The sequence below is a fragment of the Nicotiana tabacum genome, chromosome 4, assembly GCF_000715075.1.
Source record: "Nicotiana tabacum cultivar K326 chromosome 4, ASM71507v2, whole genome shotgun sequence".
Taxonomy (NCBI): domain Eukaryota; kingdom Viridiplantae; phylum Streptophyta; class Magnoliopsida; order Solanales; family Solanaceae; genus Nicotiana; species Nicotiana tabacum.
The window spans coordinates 94,225,720-94,247,928 of record NC_134083.1 but is presented as its reverse complement, the minus strand read 5'-3'; positions in this window follow the sequence as shown (position 1 = coordinate 94,247,928).

Genomic DNA, 22,209 nt, shown 5'->3' with positions numbered 1-22,209 from the left:
AGGAGAAAAATTTCAGAGGAAGTTTAGGTATGAATGAAAGAAAGAAGAAGAAATTTTTGGGCGGTATGTAATGTAGTATTTATAGGGAAGAATCGTCATTATGAACCATCATCGTAGAATCGTGACTTCAAACTGATGCAGTTGCAGAAAACCCTAAAATGACACTAAAACTATAGAACCAATCATAATATGACACGTGTCTCGAGCATTAAATAGAGAGGACGTGCGTCTCTTCGCTTCAGAAGAAAACATAATGATGCTGGGAAGAGGCGGCAAGACATTCCCGCCATAAATGAACTTACCACTTTTTGACTATTTAGTTGAGTCAATATACAGAGAGTGGGGGATTACCTGTATTGGTGGAAAACTAGGCATGACACATGGATTGACAATATGGTGACAAGTGGTATTTGTATCATATTAATAAAAAAACAATGATGAGGCACGGTGAAAACACCCACGGGATTTGTTGAAGAAGGTATCGTACCTAACAATTTGAAAAGAAAAAATAAGCACGAGATACATGGAGGCCATAAAAAGGGGAAGATTCATAAACAGTAACGAATATGGAAAGAGAATCATCATTATCCCTGATTATGCGCGATCGCCTATTATCACCATAATCGTTATGAGTAATTTCAGTAACGGCCAATTAATGCAGTAAATTTTAATAACGGGTAAGAATTAAGTGAGGAAAAATCGTTACATATTTGTATCCGTATATAAAGGTCCTTACCTTATTTTGTACGATCATCAGATTAATACTCACGAATGTATGCAGTCATTGCTTTACTTTTATATCGTATTTGATTGAAAATTCTTGTTCACAATTATTGGGAGAAAACAACGATCATCAATAAGATTTCTTTCGTCCGTTTATCATTTCAATTGCTTATTTTATTCTCTTAATTTTGGCAAAGTGAAGTAAACGTAGTTATTAGAAACCCGATTTTTTTTTAATATTGACTTTGACCACATAAATTATTTTTTGGTTAAACATATATAGGGGCGTGTGAGCACGTGATTTTTGCCCAACTAACATTACTCCTACAAAGTTCAAAAATAGATCTTTCTAAATTAGATCTTTCTAAACATATATAGGGGCATGTGAGCACATGATTTGTTTGCATTTAGTTGCTTATTTAATATTCAAAATTATGAAAAGTATAAAAAATGTATAAAATATTCATTGCATAGCATCTTAGATTTAATTGTATATTAGATATAATTACATGAATTAATTGCATTATTAAACAAAATCACAAAAATGGTCGTTTTTACATATTTAACCTTTAGTTTTAAAATTAGTATTTTTTTTATTTCATTAGTTTTAAGTTAATTAATTATTTTGATGTTAGAAATAGATAATTAATTCAATTCTACAAATTAGATTATTTTTAGAACTTAACTTAGGTTTTTGATCAATTTTATTAGGATTTAAAAATTCAAGGAAAAGAAAAATGTGAAAGGCAGTGTTTATTTCCGAATTGGGCCAAAACCTTAGCGTTGGCCCAATTTTCCTTTAAACCCAACTCGCCCCAAGCTCAGTCCGTTCCATCCCTCACTTAACCCAAAACGGCGTCGTTTAGTAACGCTAATCCCAGCCGTTCAACCCATCTCATCCAACGGTTCACAACTCCCTCTCTAATCCCTCATATATGTCGGAGACCCCCCCAAACCCCTCAGACCCCTCTCACTTCTCCATCTCTCTCACTCAATGAAACCCTAGCCGCCCCCAAATCCCTCACCCCCACCGGCCGGTGGTCACCGTCCAAACAACCCCAAATCTTCACCCTATAATCTCCACACTTCCCTAATCCCAAATCCCTTACCAGTTTCCCCAAATAATCATCCAAACTCCCCGAATTTCAAATCTAAGAAGTCAAGAAAACTTAGTTGTTTTTCTTTTCCGATTCTTTCCAAACTCGGGCTTGTCTTTCGTTATTACCTGCCTCAATCCACTACCTTCAGAGTCGAAGGCTGAATTCATGCCGTTGATTGGTCACCTCCGCTTGATTGGTCTCAGACCCTTTCTTCTCTGTTCAAAACCTCAATGTCTCCGGGTAGTAGCCCCCATAGCTTTGAGGTATCGTTTGGTATTCGACTCTTCAGCCAAGCTATGGTCGTTATCGTTATAGGAAGCCGTTGTTTCTGTCTTTCGAGCATGAACCAGTGCGCGTGTGACGATATTGCCCCTGCTCGGATTGCTTGAAACCAGCAGTGAAGTCGTTAATGGGTAATACTTCCTTCCGTTATTTCGTGGTCATTTGGCTTAAGTGTATGATTTACTCACAAATTGGTGTTTTGGTTGTTTCACATGATATAGCTTAGTTTTAGGGTAATTATAGCATATTTTAGCTTTGTTTCATTTATACTTAGCTGATTTTGCTAAAATTATCATTTGAAATGACTGCTTAATAATGCATCAGTAATGGACTATCAGCATATCTCTTCATATGTTTAGCATATTTAGATTAGGCAAGATTTAAATTCATTTAATTCTGTGTTAGGTTGCATAACAGTTAGTAATTTGTAAGAAACGGGGGGACCAAAAGGTATACTAAAATCAGAGAATCTTAGGTGTTTGGGCAAGAAGTTTCTATAAGGGACTTAAGTGCAATAAAATAAAAGAACTAGGGATAGTTTCAGAATTAAAAGATGCTAAAAAACAGAAAGGGGGACAACTGTCAAAAGAAAATATCTGAAAAGGGACAGCTGTCCAATTCAGTTGTAAGAGATGCTCTTTTTCCTGAAATTTAGGGATGGCATTCTGAGAATTATTCCCTTATCTTTAGGAGCACATGACAGATTTTTCACTCTATATAAAGGACCTCACTCACACATTTTAGGATTGGACAAAAAGGGACGGGGTTACCCACAAAATTCACTCTTCATTTTCTATTTTACTCCCATCACTTCATTAAAACACACACGGATTTTACATTTCAATTCTCTGAAACTTCAAAACTCTCTTTTTCATTTTACAATGGTTTTGCACTAGAGTTTCATTGGTCTTGGGTCTATTGCTAGATTTTTCGGTTGAAGAATTGAAACTAATGTGGGCTATTTTCTACTGCTATTTGTTGTTACTATGAAGCTGAATTCTCTTCTCTGACTTTCTGATCTTTATTTGGTCATTTATCTGTTGTTTCTGCTTTCTAGGTATGTAAATATCCATACATTCATCTTTTTTTTTTGAGTTAATGAATAAATGTTGTTTGGTGTTGTATTTGTTCATGACTTTGTGGACTTAGTTTATTTTTAGCCACTAAATAGTCTAAAGAGCTATCTTTGTTGATTTACATCTATATTATTTGTTCAGCTACTGTTCAAGATACACTTATGCTTGATTTTGAGTTGCTGAAGTTGCTCAATGATGTTTTATCTGTCAATACATGGTGTTAGTTAACTGATTCTGAGCATGTTAGTTAGTGTCATTTTGTTTGGTATAGATAGTTGATGATTAGTAGCTGAGAATGTAACTTCACATTTGAGGCAGTATAGAAGCAAAGCAAGTTGTAAGTCTGACCAACAGTTGGTCAGATATGCATCCGAGCAGGCCAAGAAAAATCAGCTCAAAATTATGAAGTATGGTGACATTATGCATGTTGTCCCAAATCAAAAGAAAAGCCATGGATAACACAATTTGGAGTTTTACAAATTACATGCAAATTAGTTATTTAGATTTCGGAGCAAGAATTATGTAAATAATTATCTGTCTCTAGTCAAATTCAATAAAAAAAATGAAATTGAAACATGTATTATTAGTAGATCTAGTTCGTTTCTTTCTGTTTGTAGCTCTGAATTTGTATAACATATTTTGAGGCTTTGGGGTTTATGTGTTTGGCTTTTCATTCATTTGTGATTGATGTATGAAAAGTTACACGACCAACTTGAGCTTGAACATGGATAAGTTTCGTTCCCTCAAAGCTATCAGGCCTAAAAGGGTGGCCTCGCGAAGGAACATGGATAAGTTTAAAGTCACAGAGACATTGGAAATTTTAGCTACCATTTCTGCAGAATTAAGGCTTTCTTTTAGAGGTTAAAGACGTCTTGGGATTTATTGCAAGCCCATGACTTTGGCGAGTATGTGAACTATTTCTGGTTCCCAAATTATAATCCTTTTGTTTAGTTTAAAATCAAGATATTGAAGTTAGTAAAGCAAATCATATGAATATTTGGATTCAAATAAGCTTTAATATTTCAAGACCTGACTATTTGATAGCATTGAGCCTTTATATACTTAAAATTTATAACACCTGGACCTCAAACATATAACCTTGCATTCCAGAAAATTAGACAATTCTTGAATAGTATGCTTTTAGACACGCTTTTAATTAATCAAATAATTGTGACTATGTACACGTTCGCGTGACATGATTACGATTTCAAAAATAAATAGATAATCGTAGCAATGCTTTAGGCGCGCATTTAATCGACTGTCGTAATTGTGTACACGTTCGCATGACATGATTATGATTTTCCAAAAATAAATCAAAGTACGCGTTCGCGCGACTTCGGCCAACAATCTTAATATTAATAAAGTGGAACTAATTGTGTACACGTACGCGTAACATGATTATAGCACACCAAATAAAAAGGATTCACACACATGTGATCCGTTTCAAAGATAAATCCATAAGCGCCATATCTAAAAGTGGTAAAAGGTAAAATGCACATAGGTTATAAAACACGTAATTAAATAATTTAATTAAGCCATGTATGATTAAAGCGACCGTTCTAAAATTACGAAATCTGGGAGTGCCTAACACCTTCTCCCAGGTTAACAGAATTCCTTACCCGGTCTTCTGGTTTCGCAGACTTTAAACAGAGTCAAAATTCTTCGATTTGGGATTTAAAATAAACCGGTTACTTAGGACACCATAAATTATCCCAAGTGGCGACTCAGAAATAAATAAATAATTCCATTTCGATTCATGTCACTTAAATTAGAAAAACTCCCCTATCCCCTCGGGAAAAAGGAGGCGTGACAGCTCTGGCGACTCTACCTTATGAGGTTGGGGTACCACGACATCCGCTCGCTTTGCTAAAATTCTTACTGTGTACATAATATCTCTGTGAAACAACATATAAATGGATAGAGTGATACCTAGAAGTCACAAAGTGGAAGCGGGTGCCATTGGTTCAGCCTTCCCTTTGAGGGCTTTCCTTGGCCTCATGAATGCAAGTTTGATTCCCCGTTGGATCAAGTATAAATGTATTAAGATTTCCTTTACTTTCAGTTGAGCCCTAGGGCCTTACCTCTTTTCCTTATTTTTCGGTTCTTTCCCTTCTTTTATTACTTGCTAAGTCTCTCTTCTTCATTTTTTTAACTTTCAGTCCTCATTTTATTTCTATCATTATACCTTACTTTATGAATAATTATTTTCTATAGGTAATTTGAATTGATTTTAATTAGCATATAATTTCTTTATTTTTAATGAAACGATATTAATTTATATATTGAAATATAATTTGAGCAATATCTTTGAAAAATAATTAAATGGCTTGATTGATAGTCGTTCTGAGTCGAATATCATAGGTAGAATGTTGAAGGTTTTTCTTTGAAAATAATTGTCATATAACTCAATAATTAAGATAGAAAAATAAATAAAGAACAATACAAGTAAATTAATCTAGTCAAACAGAATATATAGTGTAGTTAAGGTACTGTTTAAGCAAATATTTATATTGGAGGCGCTCTTTCATGAAATGTTATTTTTCTTTTGCATTTTTATTTAGAATGTGTTTAAAATAAGTGTTAAAAATTTGAACTAAAATCGAACTTATTTGATTTGTGAATGAAAGGCCTATTCAAATTAATCAAAAACTAACTGAACCGACCCATTATTCCTAATCTGTTTTTGTAGCTACTGACATGTATACTGTATGCATAACATGGTGGCATCCGCAACCTTCGAATGATGGATCCGCCCCTGAACATATGTTACATTCATATAAGACTTTAAGAAAATAAAAAATATTACTTATTTGAAAAATTAAACCCGACGTAACATAAGCGGTAAAAAATCATCGTTGCATTTAGATATTTAAGATTTTAAAAAAAGTCACGACTAGTTTCTTGTTTCTTCCTTTTTTTCCCCTCTTTGTTTTCTTATTTTGAAGAGTAGTAAAATAGAGAATATTGATGGTAATTATAAAATGGGGAGAGACTGTGAGTTCAAATTAAGAGGTTGTGAGTTCGAGTCACCCCTAGAACAAGGTGAAGAGTTTTTGGAGGGAGAAAGCTGGGGATTTATCGGAAACAACCTCTCTACCCTAGTGTAGGGGTAAGGTCTGCGTATATATTACCCTGCCCAGACCCCACTAATGAAATTATACTGGATTGTTGTTGTTGTATAAAATGGAGAGATGCTCTGTATACATTGTATAATAAAGCAATTTTTAGTTCTCGTTAAGTACTTCCCCTTATTAGATTCGGGAAGCATTAACTTGATTAGTTAGTGGCTTTGAGAAGCTAATGCAACAGTGCAAGGAAACTATTTGGAAAACGAAACATATGTTTTTAAAGCTGAGATAAACTTGGCAGCACGTTCATTATTAAGTATTTGGATGAGTACTCTATTTGGATACCCATTAGGAGTAGTGTGCACGCTCTTTATACTAAAATTAAATACCGAGAATGATTGTGAAGTCTGGTTTACTCTAATTTAATGTTTCAGATATTTATTTATTTAAACTAGTATCTATAAACGTGTGTTGCACGTTAATAATGGTACGTGACGATTTAAATATTTATTTATATGAAAAATAATATAGTTTAATTAATGAGAGAACTTTTATGTATAATATTACAACAATCATCTAAATGTCGAAAAATAGGAGTATTACATTAGCATAATACATGAATTTAAAATAAAAGGACATCATCAAAACTTACACAAATGATCAATTTGTCATGTTAGTTAGATAATTATATATTATAGTTTAAAAGTATTTAATGTGATGATATCTTAACGAACACTTCTTTGTGGACAATATTTTTTTGTGTATATTTTCTCCTAATGCGTTGGTTGCTATACTTTAACCAGAACTCTTGTTGTTGATCTTTATATCCCTCTTGAAAGTGCAACATACAGTTGTTCGTGCAAGAAAATATATTACGGTAAATATAGTCCAATATTTAGAATATTTGTCCTTATGCTATTTATTATATTTACAAAACACAAACATACTAAAAATTATTTTCACACAAATTTAATCGGAAAATGAAAGTTGAATTCAGGGATAAGAATATACTTAGAAGTATATTAACCAGTATCATAATTTTTGCATGTATGACGTTATTGTCAAAACTTCTATATACTATCTGTGTGTAATTACATAAGCTATTCGGCGTATCTCAATTTTTTAGTAGTATGACGTGAATATTTTTTTTCAAAATTAATCTATATACAATGGAATAGAAGATAAATTATAACTTAAGTCTATTATATATAGAGTGACACTAACATACGTAAGAAATAAGAAACTTGACGACAAACATGTATGGTAGAAGGCCATTTGGTATTAAAGTATTTAAGTATTCTTCTTGGTACTAATTATTAGTATCATTTTCTGCTGAGTCAAAAACTGAAAAATATTTATTTTTACTATAAAATTTTGCAATCAACATTTTATTTAGTTGATCAACATATTCATTTTTGTTAGCTAAGATATCTTTTTAATTCTATCATGCGATTTGCACAAATTGCGTTTTAATCTAATGATAGAAATATTTCTCTTATTAAATGCACTACTATTACCATTGGGATTGATAACCAAGTGTTCAGGAAGAACCAAATCATCTTTTATTGGATGCTCTTCTTCGTTTCTGATGCGAAGCAAGAAGACACTGAATATTGGATTTGTTCTTACTTTATATTTCTTGTTAGTTGAATCTTTTTCGTTGAGGCCAGAAGTATACCTTTGGTAAGCTAGCTTTTACAGTCTCTACTTTTGTCAATTTTGAAACTACTGATAGTACTTGACAAAATCACCTCCCAAACCATTAATTGTTTACCAAATGGTTCATTAATATCCAATATATCTCTAGAACTCCAGGCAATTATTTCAATCGTTTGACATTTAGCCATAAGTGTGATGATCCAAAAGGTCATCTTATGTTTTGGAACTCGATTCTGCGCTCTTAAGCCTTAAAAATCTTATTTTTACCTTCCTTGATTTACGTATGCAGTCCGAGCATATTTCCGGAAAGTTTTTATGTTGAAAATTGATTAAAATAAGAATTTATGCCTTAAAAGTTGGTTTTATTTGACTTCGGTCAATATTTTTGATAAACGGGCCCGGATCCATATTTTGACAGTCCCGGAGAGTCCGAATCGAATTATGGGACCTGGGCGTATGCCCAGAATTGAATTCGAAGGTCCCTAACTTGAGTTATGAATTTTTGATAAAAATTAAAAGTCTGGAAATTATTTATTTTTAAGAATTGATTGATATTTGGCCTTGTTAGTACCGGGTCCGTAGTTTGATTCCGGAGCCCGGTATAGGTTCATTATGATATTTAAGACTTGTCTGTGAAATTTATTGAGAAACAGAGATGATTTGACATGATTCGAACGTCCAGTTGAGAAGATAGGAATTTTAAAATGTTCTTGAGAATTTCATTTGATTTGGTGCTAAATTCGTAGTTCTAGGTGTTATTTTGGCGATTTGATCGCGCGAGTAAGTTCGTATGATATTTTTAGACTTGTGTGCATGTTTGGTTTGGAGCCCCGATGTAACGATCCGGCCAATCGTTTTGAGTATTACAATCCCGTTTCCCTATTTATTTCTCAAACTGTACTTTACAGTTGTTGTGTGAATTGTCGGGGTAGTTGGTTCGGGTCCAGTGAGGTTTTGGAAGGAATTGGAATACTTAGTTCCAAGGTTTAAAGGACCGGATGCGGACTTATATGTAAACGACCTCGGATTCGAATTTTGATGATTTTAATAGCTCCGTATGGTGATTTTGGACTTAGGAGCATGTCCAGAAAATTATTTGAAGGTCCGTAGTGGAATTTGGCTTGAATTGCCGAAAGTTGAATTTTTGAGAAGTTTGACCGGGGGTTTGACTTTTTGATATCGGGGTCAGAATCCGATTCTGGAAATTTGAATAGGTCTGTAATGTGAAATGTGACTTGTGTGCAAAATTTGAGGTCAATCAGATGTTATTTGATAGGTTTCGGCGTCGTTTGTAGAATTCAAAAATTTAGAAATTTATTAGGCTTGAATCCGTGTGTAGTTCGTATCTTTGAGGTTGTTAGGTATTATTTGAGGCCTCGAGTAGGTCCGTGTTATGTTATGGAACTTGTTGGTATGTTCGGACGGGGACCCGAGGGCCTCAGGTGAGTTTCAGATGGTTAACAGATTGATTTTTTGAATTTGGAAGACTGCTGGAACTGAAGCCTTCTGGTGTAATCGCACCTGCAAAAAAGTAGTCGCAGGTGCGAGCAGGGGTGCGCTGAAGCGAGGTGCGCAGGTGCGGCAGATGCTTCGCAGGTGTGGAATCGCACCTGCGCGGGAAGGAGCGCAGATGCGGGTAGAGGGCTGTTAGGCATTGGTCGCAGGTGCGAGGGAAAATTCCACACCTGCGTGAGCGCAGATGCAGACGGATGGGTGCAGAAGCGGAAACTGAGCAGGCGAGTGGAGTCCGCAAATGCGACGTTTTGCTTGCACAAGCGGATGCGCAGGTGCGCAAATCTTGTCCGCAGACGCGGAAATCGCTAGGGCAGAACCTTAAATTCGAGGGTTCAACATTTTCACCCATTTTCAAATTTTGGAGCTCGGGTTGGGCGATTTTGGAGAGGAAATTTTCCACATAACTTGGGGTAAGTGTTCTTAACTCCCTTGTGATTATATTCCATGAATTAATCTTCATTTTTGGTGTAAGATTATTGAATCTTCAAGAGAAATAGAAGGAAATTTCTATAATGTCACAAAACGAATTTTTCAAGTTTGAATACCGATTTGGAGTCGGATTTGAGTGAAATTAGTATGGTTGAACTTGTAATTGGATGGGTTGTCGTATTTTGTAAGTTTCATCGAATTTTGAGATGTGGTCCCCACAGGTATTTTTGGGGCGTAATTTTGGATTTTATGGAAAATATTAGCGTTTTGATATGGAATTAATTCTTATAAATTGTGTGGACTGAGTCAATTTATTGTGACTAGATTTGAGCCATTTGGAAGTTGATACGCGCAGAATGAAATTTCTGGAGCAGTGCTTATCTTGCTCGACATTGGATTTGGCTTGTTCGAGGTAAGTAACTCTTCTAATCTTGGAGCTAAGGGTATGAGCCCTGAATATATGTATTATGTAAATCGTTGGTAGGTGACGCACATGCTAGGTGACAGGCGTGTGGGCGTGCACTATAGAAATTATGACATAATTATTTATGTGGAATTTTGTAGTTAAATAATCTTGGCATTTCCCATGCAGTTTTATGTGTTAAAGCAATTGAGCTAAAAAGCATATTAAAAATCATGTTGAGGCTATGTGCCAGTATTATTGGGATCCACGGAGGTCATATTGCTGTGGATTATTTGTTTAAATTGAAAATTCATACTAAGTCATATTCATTTCATTGCATATCATATCTCAGTCTCTGTTGTTATTTATTGATACATCATATCATTATTTTGGGCTATTCTCATGACATTGTGAGCCCATGAGAGAGAGACTGGAGAGATTGATGACTGAGGGAGGCCGAGGGCCTGATTGTGAGGATATTTTTGGGATCGGGCTGCACGCCGTAGCAAGCCATGTTTGCTTTATATATATCATTACTATTATATGGATCGGGGTTGCCCGCCTGCGGCAGGCCTTATTGGCTTCTTATTGCACGTGAGTTGGCCGTGCGGTTCCTTATATTCTTATTGCACGTGAGTTGGCCATACAACACATGAGTTGGCCGTGCGGATCCTTATATTATTATTGCTGGGTTGGCTGTGCAGCACGTGAGTTGGCCGTGCGGATCCAGATATTTATATTATGGCACGTGAGTTGTCCGTGCAGCACGTGAGTTATCTGTGCTTATAGCGCTTGGGCTGTAGGAGCCCCTCATGAGTCTGTACACACCCCCAGTGAGCGCAGTCGACTATAAACAGGGATCGGGCTGCATGCCGCAATAGGTAGTGTATAGCGCTGAGTGATTGAGTGTGATGAGCACAGTGAGAGAGAATGCGAGACGATATGATTGAGTACTCTGAGAGAGTGTGAGTACATGAGTGCAATCTCTGAGATACATTGCACTGACATGCACACATGCCATATATGCATAGAGATGTATTTTCCTCATGTTGTACAGTATCACATTATTCATGATTTCTCACACATGTTGACAGATGGGCATAGTGATGCATTTGTTTTACACGGGTTATCTGAAAAGAAAATGAAACATATCATTTATTATTGAAAGGATTTTGGGAAAATTATTGCTTTCAAACTTATTCATATTTTTGGAAATTTCGGTAAACGATTTGGGTTTTTCACTGATGTACTTGAAAGGAAGAACTATTATTTTTGAAATCATGATTTGGCTGAGCATTTTATCTCTAAGTTACTTCTGGTATTATTTGCTTTATGTTGTTATGGACTGTTGTGGACTAGTGGTTTTGGACCCGACCTTGGTAGAAGCTCGTCACTACTTTCAACCTAAGGCTAGGTTTGTTACTTACTCAGTACATGGGGTCGGTTGTACTGATACTACACTTCTGCACATTGCGTGCAGATGTTGGCTGTTGTTGTTGCTATGCTCGAAGGTTGCAGGATTCGAAGATGTACCTGTGTTCTTGTTGTAGCTGCCTCTTGTTCAGGGTAGCCTTAGATTTATAAAAGCTCTGTTTATGTATTATTCAAACAGACTATGTATTTATTTCATTTTCGCTTTGTACACTCTATTCTTAGAAGCTCATGATTTGTACTACCGGTTCTTGGAGATTGTATAAGATTAGGATCTTTATTCACTTAAATTGCTTTAATAATTATTATTGAAATTGGTTAGTTGGAAATTGGCTTACCTAACGGGATGGGTTAGGTGCCATCACGACTAGTTGGATTTTGGGTCGTGACAAGGTAGTATCAGAACTCTAGGTTGATAGATTCTACAAGTCATGAGCAAGTGTCTAGTAGAGTCTTGCGGATCGGTATGATGATGTCTATACTTATCTTCGAGAGGCTACAGGGCATTTAGGATATATACTTCCCCTTTTTCTTTCCTTATAGTGCGAGATTGATTCAGCTTGAGACATAAACTCTTTGAATTCCTTTCATGTATTCGTATGCGCACATGAGCGCTTAGTATCAGCTGTGCATCGCCGGCTTGTGATTCTATGAACGAGGTTCGAGGTGAGTATTCTGTGTTTTGGTGGTGGGCCAGTCTGGAGGACTTGAGGCCATGGTTAGACTGTAGCTTAAGCTCGGTAGCTTCAGTTGTAACTTGTACAATTGGACTTATATGTCCGGTGATGATCTTACAGTGAAATTTGTGGCTCGATGAGCGGTGAAATGGCGGTATGATAGGTATGATGTGACCGCGGGATGTGTTAAGACGATTTGAACATAACGATAAGTGTTTCCTTCATATGTAAAGGGAAGGCCATTGGATTCTTGATTTTTGATTTGATGTGATGTACAGTCTCGAGTGTGAATGTTTTGAAAGATCTTTCATGTATTTAAATTGTGGGACAAATTAAACTCTCAGGTCTGGTTAACGAGTTTGGAGTCAGAAAGATTTAGTGATTGCGTAGAAATTGTGCTGCGAAAAGATATAACAAGATGCCAATTTGAGGCTAGAGAGGTGGGTTATCTCCTGGAGAGTAATCTACGTAGGTATGTTCCTTGTAATATGAGTGGAGGGTTTCTTTTCTGCCAGTGGGGCGTATGTGTGGAGATTTGAATTCGAATTTGGTTGAGAAAGTCGACCTGAGTATCAAGAGAATGATTGCGATCTTAGCGGATAATTTGGGGTATTTTTATGATTGGCATTGCATGAGCTTGAGAAGAATTTTGTGGCACTGACTACGGTATTATGACAGTAATAGGGTATGGGTATTGTGAATTATGGAGTATTTTAATCTATGGCTTTGAGCCAAGTGGGGGAGCCTGATCTAGACAAATTAATTCATGGGTATGTGTCAAATTTTGTTTGGGTCTAAAATATACTTGGGAATCAGTGATGACTTGCAGAGGTGGAGTTCGAAAATGACTCGAATAAGGAAAATTCCTGGTTACAGATTATATTGCACAGATAGTATATGAAAAAATCGTGGGATGAGTGAGTTGTTATTGGTGAATGATGTAGTGCGCACGGAGTATGAATTTGGTATGTGGTGTTAAAGTAGAGTTACTTCTTTAAGTATTGTGGTGCTAATGTGGCACGTGTCTTTTGGCCTATTTTGGCGGTGTAATTAGATGTGAGCAAAGTGGGTGACTCCCGAGAAAATTTCAGTGGGTTTGAGAATTATATATAGCAATTGAGAATGTTTCCGGACTTATGTATGGATAAAAACCCGAGATTTGCGTTTGATGGAGCCTGGACTTGCGAAAATTCTATAAGACTATGGATTCTACATTTTTGTATAAGGAAGGTAAGAAGAACAATTTCAAATTCACATAATGTATTCTCAGAGTGAGTGTTATAGTTGTGGTATTTTTGAAGGTGCTTAAGAAGAATACAGTTGCTTATGGGCCGTAGGGCGTTATGGTTCTATGCTAAGGTTTGTAGGTGAGTTGTGGTTAAAGATCATGGTATTTTAGCAAGAAGAAGTATAAATCTGAAGACAAATTCGGAAGGGACAGAGAAAATAGGACAACTGGTAGTAGGTTGGATCAGTATGGTAATGGATATGATCGATTCTTTGGGTGCTTATGATGTGGAGGTTTTCTACAGGTGCTTTATGGCAATACACCTGGACTTGGTGACCTGTGCGGCTTGGTCGAGTTAGAGGAATTTAGTTTTAAGGGCTTGATTATGTGCAAATGGATTCCAAAGTATTCTTGATGGTTTCTACCGGTGTGGAGAACGTGTTGTGTATTGTGATTTCCTCTTGGAAAGAAGCAAGAGAAAGGTTTCTAACTAAAATGGTATGTAAATTATTGGTGACTCAAAGTTGATAATAAGATTTTTGTGCCTTTCACATGATGGCAAGATAGATGTTATGTGTTGTACGAAAGCTAGATCTTCATGTACAAAGTGGCAATACAGTCTTGAAGAGAAGGTAACGAATGTTGGACAACATGGACGGTTTCAAATAACTAGATGAATACTGTTACTACTTGGTATTGTATGAGAAAGGAGCGGACTTTAGAAGGCGCATTGTATTTTGACTTACGAATGTATAAATTAGTATTGCAGTACTCACATGGTTGATAGGCTGCTGGTATTCAAATTTTGTCAAGTGGTACGATGAACTTTAAAAGTATTTCTCGTGGGATGATCGTGTATGAGAGAGGTGTTAGGCACTCGGGCGGTGGAGATGGAATCAAATATGGTGATTCGCGTGTTCTATGGATTTGGAGATTGGGAGTTCTCAGGAGCAGATTGTTTCATGGTTGTGGACTGTGAAGTTGTGGCCGGAGCTAGCCGGATGATGAAATATGTTATGATTCAGTCATTATGGATTTTCGGAGGAATTTGTTATCTATTTGTGGGTAACCCGAGTTGATTTGGGGGTCCATAGGTAGGCCCAATTAAGATGTGTATTCTACACCGAGCCGAAATAGTTGGCTCCATACTGCTATTATTGAGGGATGTGTCATTCGGTTGATGTTGAACTTATTCGTGTTCTCAAATGATCTGTGAGTTACTCCTTTATGCCACGAAGAGTTGTGATTCATTGGTTATGTGCACAGATGGTGCAGTTCTCTTTGAGCTTTATAGCAGAATTTGAGTGTGATGAGTACTTGGGTATTGCATGATCGATAGCGTAATGGTTATGTCCTTTTAGGTTTTGTGTGGTATTTTTGTCATCTGCCTCTCCGTCGTTATTAATTTGGAGCAGGGTGGCTCGGAGTATATAACATGAACCTCGTGTTAAAATTGGGTGATGGTTCTATGATGTATGATGAATTTTCAGCATTTCGTTGTGGATGTACTTGTTAATCTAGCGGGGCAGTTCTCTCATTTGAGTCATTTTCCATGACTGGGTACATTTGAATTGTTGCGTATTAGTGCGTGGATGGCACGAGTTGTGGCTCTGAGTTATATTGGTAAGGCATGTCTATGGAACAGTTGTGTTTAGTAATATAAGGCCATTGGACCTAGAATGGGTACTATCGGGTTTGATTTCGGTATATTCGGGAGTATAATATTGAAAGTCGGCTCAGAAAGGGATTATGGTTCTGGTTGGGGCGAGAGGGCTCCGTGACTTGTTGATCTGGTAAGTGGTCATGAAATTTCGCGTATTTATTTTATTATCAACAGTGTACAAAGGTTTCGTGGTGAGGTTTGGTTCGATATGGGGTTAATACTAGTATGCAACTGGTTTTGGAGTAGTCACTGTGATAAGGAATGGTGCTACGAGCATGTGAGTTGTGTAATATGTTGGTTGATTATATTCGTGGTTATAATTATAGCTCGATGCAACTAGTTCGGACTTATACGGTGTGTAAATGTGAGATTTGTGTCTTAAAAGAAATTTTAAAGGTTGAAAATTAAACTCCAAGGTTTATGGGCTAAGGTTAAATTAATGATTTTCAGTTGAATTGTGTAGTCAAGCCTTATGTGGCATAGGGTGACGTGGGCTCACCCCCGGGCACGTGTGTGGTAAGATGGAACAGTGATTTGATGGCTTGGAAACAACTCTTGGCACGTTCGAGGACGAAAGTATGTTTAAGTGGGGGAGAATGTAACGACCCGGCCGGTCGTTTTGAGTATTACAACCCCATTTCCCCATGTACTTCTCAAATTATACTTTACAATTGTTGTGTGAATTTTCAGGGTAATTGGTTCGGGTCCAGTGAGGTTTTGGAAGAAATTGGAACACTTAGTTTCAAGGTTTAAAGCTTAAGTTAAAATAGTGACCGAATGCTGACTTATGTGTAAACGACCTCGGATTCGAATTTTGATGATTCCAATAGCTCGGTATGGTGATTTTGGACTTAAGAGCGTGTCCGAAAAATTATTTGGAGGTCCGTAGTGGAATTTGGCTTGAATTGCCGAAAGTTGAATTTTTGGAAAGTTTGACCGGGGGTTTGACTTTTTGATATCGGGGTCGGAATCTGATTCTGGAAATTTGAATAGGTTTGTAATGTGAAATGTGACTTGTGTGCAAAATTTGAGGTCAATCAGACGTTATTTTATAGGTTTCAGCGTCGTTTGTAGAATTCAGAAATTTGAAAATTTATTAGGCTTGAATCCATGTGTAGTTCGTATTTTTGAGGTTGTTAGGTATGATTTGAGGCCTCGAGTAGGTCCGTGTTATGTTATGGACCTTGTTGGTATGTTCGTACGGGGACCCGGGGGCCTCGGGTGAGTTTCGGATGGTTAACAGATTGATTTTTTGAATTTGGAAGACTGCTGGAACTGAAGCCTTCTGGTGTAATCTCACCTGCGGAAAAGTAGTCGCAGGTGCAAGCAGGGGTGCGCTAAAACAAGGTGTGGAAGTTGCTTCGCAGGTGCGGAATCGCACCTGCGCGAGAAGGAGCGCAGATGCGGGCAGTGGGCTGTTAGGCATTGGTCGTAAGTGCGAGGGAAAATTCCGCACCTGCGTGAGCGCAGATGCGGACGGATGGGAACAGAAGAGGAAACTGGGAAGGCAAGTGGAGTCCGCAAATGCGACGTTTTGCTTGCGCAAGCGGATGAGCAAGTGCGCAAATCTTGTCCGTAAATGCGGAAATTGCTGGGGCAGAACCTTAAATTTGAGGGTTCAATATTTTCACCCATCTTCGGATTTTGGAGCTCGGGTTGGGCGATTTTGGAGAGGAAATTTTTCACACAACTTGGGGTAAGTGTTCTTAACTCCCTTGTGATTATATTCCATGAATTAATCTTTATTTTTGGTGTAAGATTATTGAATCTTCAAGAGAAATAGAAGGAGATTTCTATAATGTCACAAAACAAATTTTTCCAGTTTGAATACTGATTTGGAGTCGGATTTGAGTGAAATTAGTATGGTTGAACTTGTAATTGGATGGGTTGTCATATTTTGTGAGTTTCGTCGGATTTCGAGACGTGGGCCCCACGGGTGATATTTGGGGCGTAATTTCGAATTTTATGGAAAATATTAGCGTTTTGATATGGAATTAATTCTTATAAATTGTGTGGATTGAGTCAATTTATTGTGACTAGATTCGAGCCATTTGGAAGTTGATACGCGCAGAATGGAATTTCTGGAGCATTGCTTAGCTTGCTAGACATTGGATTTGGCTTGTTCAAGGTAAGTAACTCTTCTAATCTTGGAGCTGAGGGTATGAACCTTGAATATATGTATTATGTAAATCGTTGGGAGGTAACGCACATGCTAGGTGACGGGCGTGTGGGCGTGCACTATAGAAATTGTGACATAATTGTTTATGTGGAATTTTGTAGTTAAATAATCTTGGCATTTTCCATGCAGTTTTATGTGTTAAAGAAATTGAGCTGAAAAGCATATTAAAAATCATGTTGAGGCTATGTGCCAGTATTATTAGGACCCACGGAGGTCATATTGCTGTGGATTATTTGTTTAAATTGAAAATTCATACTAAGTCATATTCATTTCATTGCATATCATATCTCAGTCTCTGTTGTTATTTATTGATACATCATATCATCATTTAAGGATATTCTCATGACATTGTGAGCCCATGAGAGAGAGACTGGAGAGATTGATAACTGAGGGAGGCCGACGGCCTGATTGTGAGGATATTTTTGGGATCGGGCTGCACGCCGCAGCAGGCCATGTTGGCTTTATATATATTATTACTATTATATAGATTAGGGCTGCCCGCCTGCAACAGGCGTTATTGGCTTCTTATTACACGTGAGTTGGCTGTGCGAATCCTTATATTCTTATTGCATGTGAGTTGGCCGTGTAGCACGTGAGTTGGCCATGCAGATCCTTATATTATTATTGCACGTGAGTTGGCCGTGCAACACGTGAATTGGCCGTGCAGATCCAGATATTTATATTATGGCACGTGAATTGTCCGTGCAGCACGTGAGTTATCTGTGCTTATAGCGCTTGGGCTGTAGGAGCCCCTCATGAGTCTCTATACACCCTCAGTGAGCGCAATCGACTATAAACAGGGATCGGGCTGCACGCCGCAGCATGTATTGTATAGCGCTGAGTGATTGAGTGTGCTGAGCACAGTGAGAGAGAATGCGAGACAATAAGATTGAGTACTCTGAGAGAGTGTGAGTGCATGAGTGCAATCTCTGAGATACATTGCATTGACATGCACACATGACATATATGCATAGAGATGTGTTTTCCTCATGCTGTATGGTATCACATTATTCGCGATTTCTCACACATGTTGACAGATGGGCATAGTGATGCATTCGTTTTACACGGGTTATCTGGAAAGAAAGTGCAACATATCATTTATTATTGAAAGGATTTTGGTAAAATTATTGCTTTCAAACTTATTCATATTTGTTTTGAAATTTCGGTAAACAATTTGGGTTTTTCACTGATGTACTTGAAAGGAAGAACTATTATTTTTGAAATCATGATTTGGCTGAGCATTTTATCTCTAAGTTACTTCTGGTATTATTTGCTTTATGTTATTATGGACTGTTGTGGACTAGTGGTTTTGGACTCGACCTTGGTAGAAGCTCGTCACTACTTTCAACCTAAGGCTAGGTTTGTTACTTACTCAGTACATGGGGTCGGTTGTACTGATACTACACTTATGCACATTGCGTACAGATGTTGGCTGTTGTTGTCGCTGTGCTCGAAGGTTGCGGGATTTGAAGATGTACCTGCATTCTTGTTGTAGTTGTCTCTTGTTCAGGGTAGCCTTAGATTTATAAAAGCTCTGTTTATGTATTATTCAAACAGACTATGTATTTATTTCATTTCCGCTTTGTACACTCTATTCTTAGAAGCTCATGATTTGTACTACCAGTTCTTGGGGATTGTATAAGATCAGGATCTTTATTCACTTAAATTGCTTTAATAATTATTATTGAAATTGGTTAGTTGGAAATTGGCTTACCTAACGGGATGGGTTAGGTGCCATCACGACTAGTTGGATTTTGGGTCGTGACACCCGAGGGCTCGGGTGAGTTTCGGGTAGGCCACGAGATGTTTTGGACTTTGAAAATCTGGTATTTTGCTGCAGCAGGTGTTCTCGCATGTCCTTCTTCGCGTTCGCGAAGGTACTGTCGCGAACACGAAGAGTAAATAGTGTAGCTGAAGTTCTCTTCTTCGCAAGCGCGAAGGCTTAGTCGCGAACGCGAAGCGATGGGGGCGTTACCCTTCGCGAACGCGATCAGCTCTCCGCGAACGTGTAGTGTTAGGCACACCTGCAGAAGAATCGATCGTTCCTTCATCGCGAACGCGAGTAATGTCTCGCGATCGTGAAGGCCAGGGGGTAGCCTACGCGAACACGAACACTGTCTCGCTAACGCGAAAGCTTGGCAGCCTATACTCTTCGCGAACGCGACAGTTCTCTCGCGAACGCGATGAACAATGTTGCCCAGCTCTTAACAGAATCCAAACACGGGATTTAGCCAAAAATTCATTTTTCTCAAAAACCAAACAGCGAGAGGCGATTTTTCAAGAGCCATTTCTTCCCCAAAGTGTTGGTAAGTGATTCTAAACTATTTTCTTTCAATTACCCATTACCTTTCATGAATTATCAACCTAAAATCTAGAGTTTTCATGGTAGAATTAGGGGTTAGGGTAGAAATTAGGGATTTCGGAAATTTGGGGATTTAGACCTCAATTTGAGGTTGGATTCCAAAACCAATTACATATTCGGGCTCGGGGTGTGAATGGGTAAATGGATTTTGGTCCGAATCTCGGATTTTGACCAAGCGGTCCCGGGGTCGATATTTCGACTTTTTGTAGGAAAATTTGGAAAATTTAATTTATGTAATATAATTGATTTCTTTAGCAATAATTGATATTATTGAGTCATTTTTGAATAGATACGAGCGGTTTGGAGGTGAATTCTAAAGGAAAAGCGGTGATTGAGAATTAAGTGGCTTTCGGAATAAGGTAAGTATCGTGATTAACCTTGACTTAAGAGCATAGATCTCTTAAATTATTTGTTATGTGAAATACATGTGAACGACGTATAGGCGAGGTGATGAGTGCCTATACGTTGTCAAATTAATTATTTGCATAATTATTTGAAAATCCTAAATTTGTTTTAATATACAAATTAATAGTTATAATAATTATTTCTCTCCTATTCTTTGTCAAATATTAATTCTTGAATTCCTGTAATAATTGCTACATGCTTATTTGAATTATGTGCATTAATTTCTACTTGACAATTAGCATATTACATTAAACTACCTATTTTCTCCTTGATTTCCTTAATAAATTGCTATTTGTCATTGTCTGTCTCAGAATTAAATCATAATTATTCCATGCCTGCTGTCTTAAAAATTTTATATTAATTGTTACATTTATTGGGGTAATTTCTTCTATGAGAATTGATTGAAATAAATATATCTGAGGAGCGGGTTGCACGCCACAATAAAATTGATTGAAATGAATATATTGGAGGATCGAGTTGCACGCCGCAACAGAATTAATTGAAATGAATATATTGGAGGATCGGGTTGCACGCCGCAACATAATTGATTGAAATGAATATGTTGGAGGATCGGGTTGTACGCCGCAACAGACTTATTAAAAAGTCTATATTGTAGGATCGGGTTTCACGCCGCAACATACTTATTAAAAAGTCTATATATATACTTGATTAAAATAAATATATTGAAGAGATGAAAATGAATATATTCTGGAAACGGGTTGCACACTGCAACGAAAATTGATTGAAATAATAATTGATTATTACTGCTGAGTTGGCTTCAACTATTAAAAATGAGTTACCTGATTTATGTCTATTATTGTTGTTTTACTAATATTGCATACAGGTTAATGTAAGTGACCCGCCTTAGCCTCGTCACTACTTCGTCGAGGTTAGGCTCAGCACTTACCATTACATGGGGTTGGTTGTACTAATACTACACTTTGCACTTCTTGTGCAGATTTCGGAGTTGGTCCCAGCGGCGTACCATAAACTTTCTCGGAGTTTAGCTAGTCAGAGGAGACTTGAGGTATAACTGCACAACGTCCGCAGTTCTGAAGTCCCCGTCAATCTTATTTTAGCTGTGTATTTGCTTCAGACAACTTTATTTTAGTCAGACCTTTATTTGTATTATTCTAGAAGCTCGTGCACTTATGATAGCAATTCTAGGATGCTATTTAGACACCGTTATTTGTATGGATTATTCACTATATTTGAGACCTTACTTGCGCAATTGTTCTTTGTTATTAATAAATTTAAAAACATTTCTTTACAAATTGCTAATATTATTTTAATGTTGGCTTGCCTAGCAAGTGAAATATTAGGCGCCATCACGGTCCGAAGATGGGAATTTCGGGTCGTGATAATAAGTGTTTCATCCCATATTATCAATTTTGCTTACCTTATAAATTTAGTACAATTGCGATGCTTTGATATATTTGTGATGGCTATTTAAGTTGTTTGAAGAGGTATATCAAATCTAAAGTGGGTGGTCTCACAATAAAATCGTTGTTTGTATACCACTTGTTATTATTGCTAACAATGACATGCCTGTTGATATGATATTTGCAAGTAATGCATGACATAGAAATTTTATTTCGATTCCGCCGGAGGCATCTACAAAGAATAATCCCGTTATACCAGAGTCGACTCTTTATAAAATAGTTTTGGAAACTTGTTCTTGTTTAGGATTTAGCTTTGATTGTGCTTCTTCGGATACTTGTATAGCATTTTAATTCTTAATAATATATTAACCTTTTTACTTTGTGTCCTAACTCTCTTTTTATGAAATAAATATATGTACATGGAGATTTTTTTTACTTGAATAAGAATTTTACTCGTATGATGAATTCAAAAAATAATTGAATTGGATTCTCTTGCTAAATAATTAATTCAACGATTTAATTATTTGATTTTAACATAAAAAATAATTTATTTTATATTGATTTAGATCTTAATATTAGTTCATCTCTTGTTTTGAATATTTAATCTTAATTATAATATTATCCACC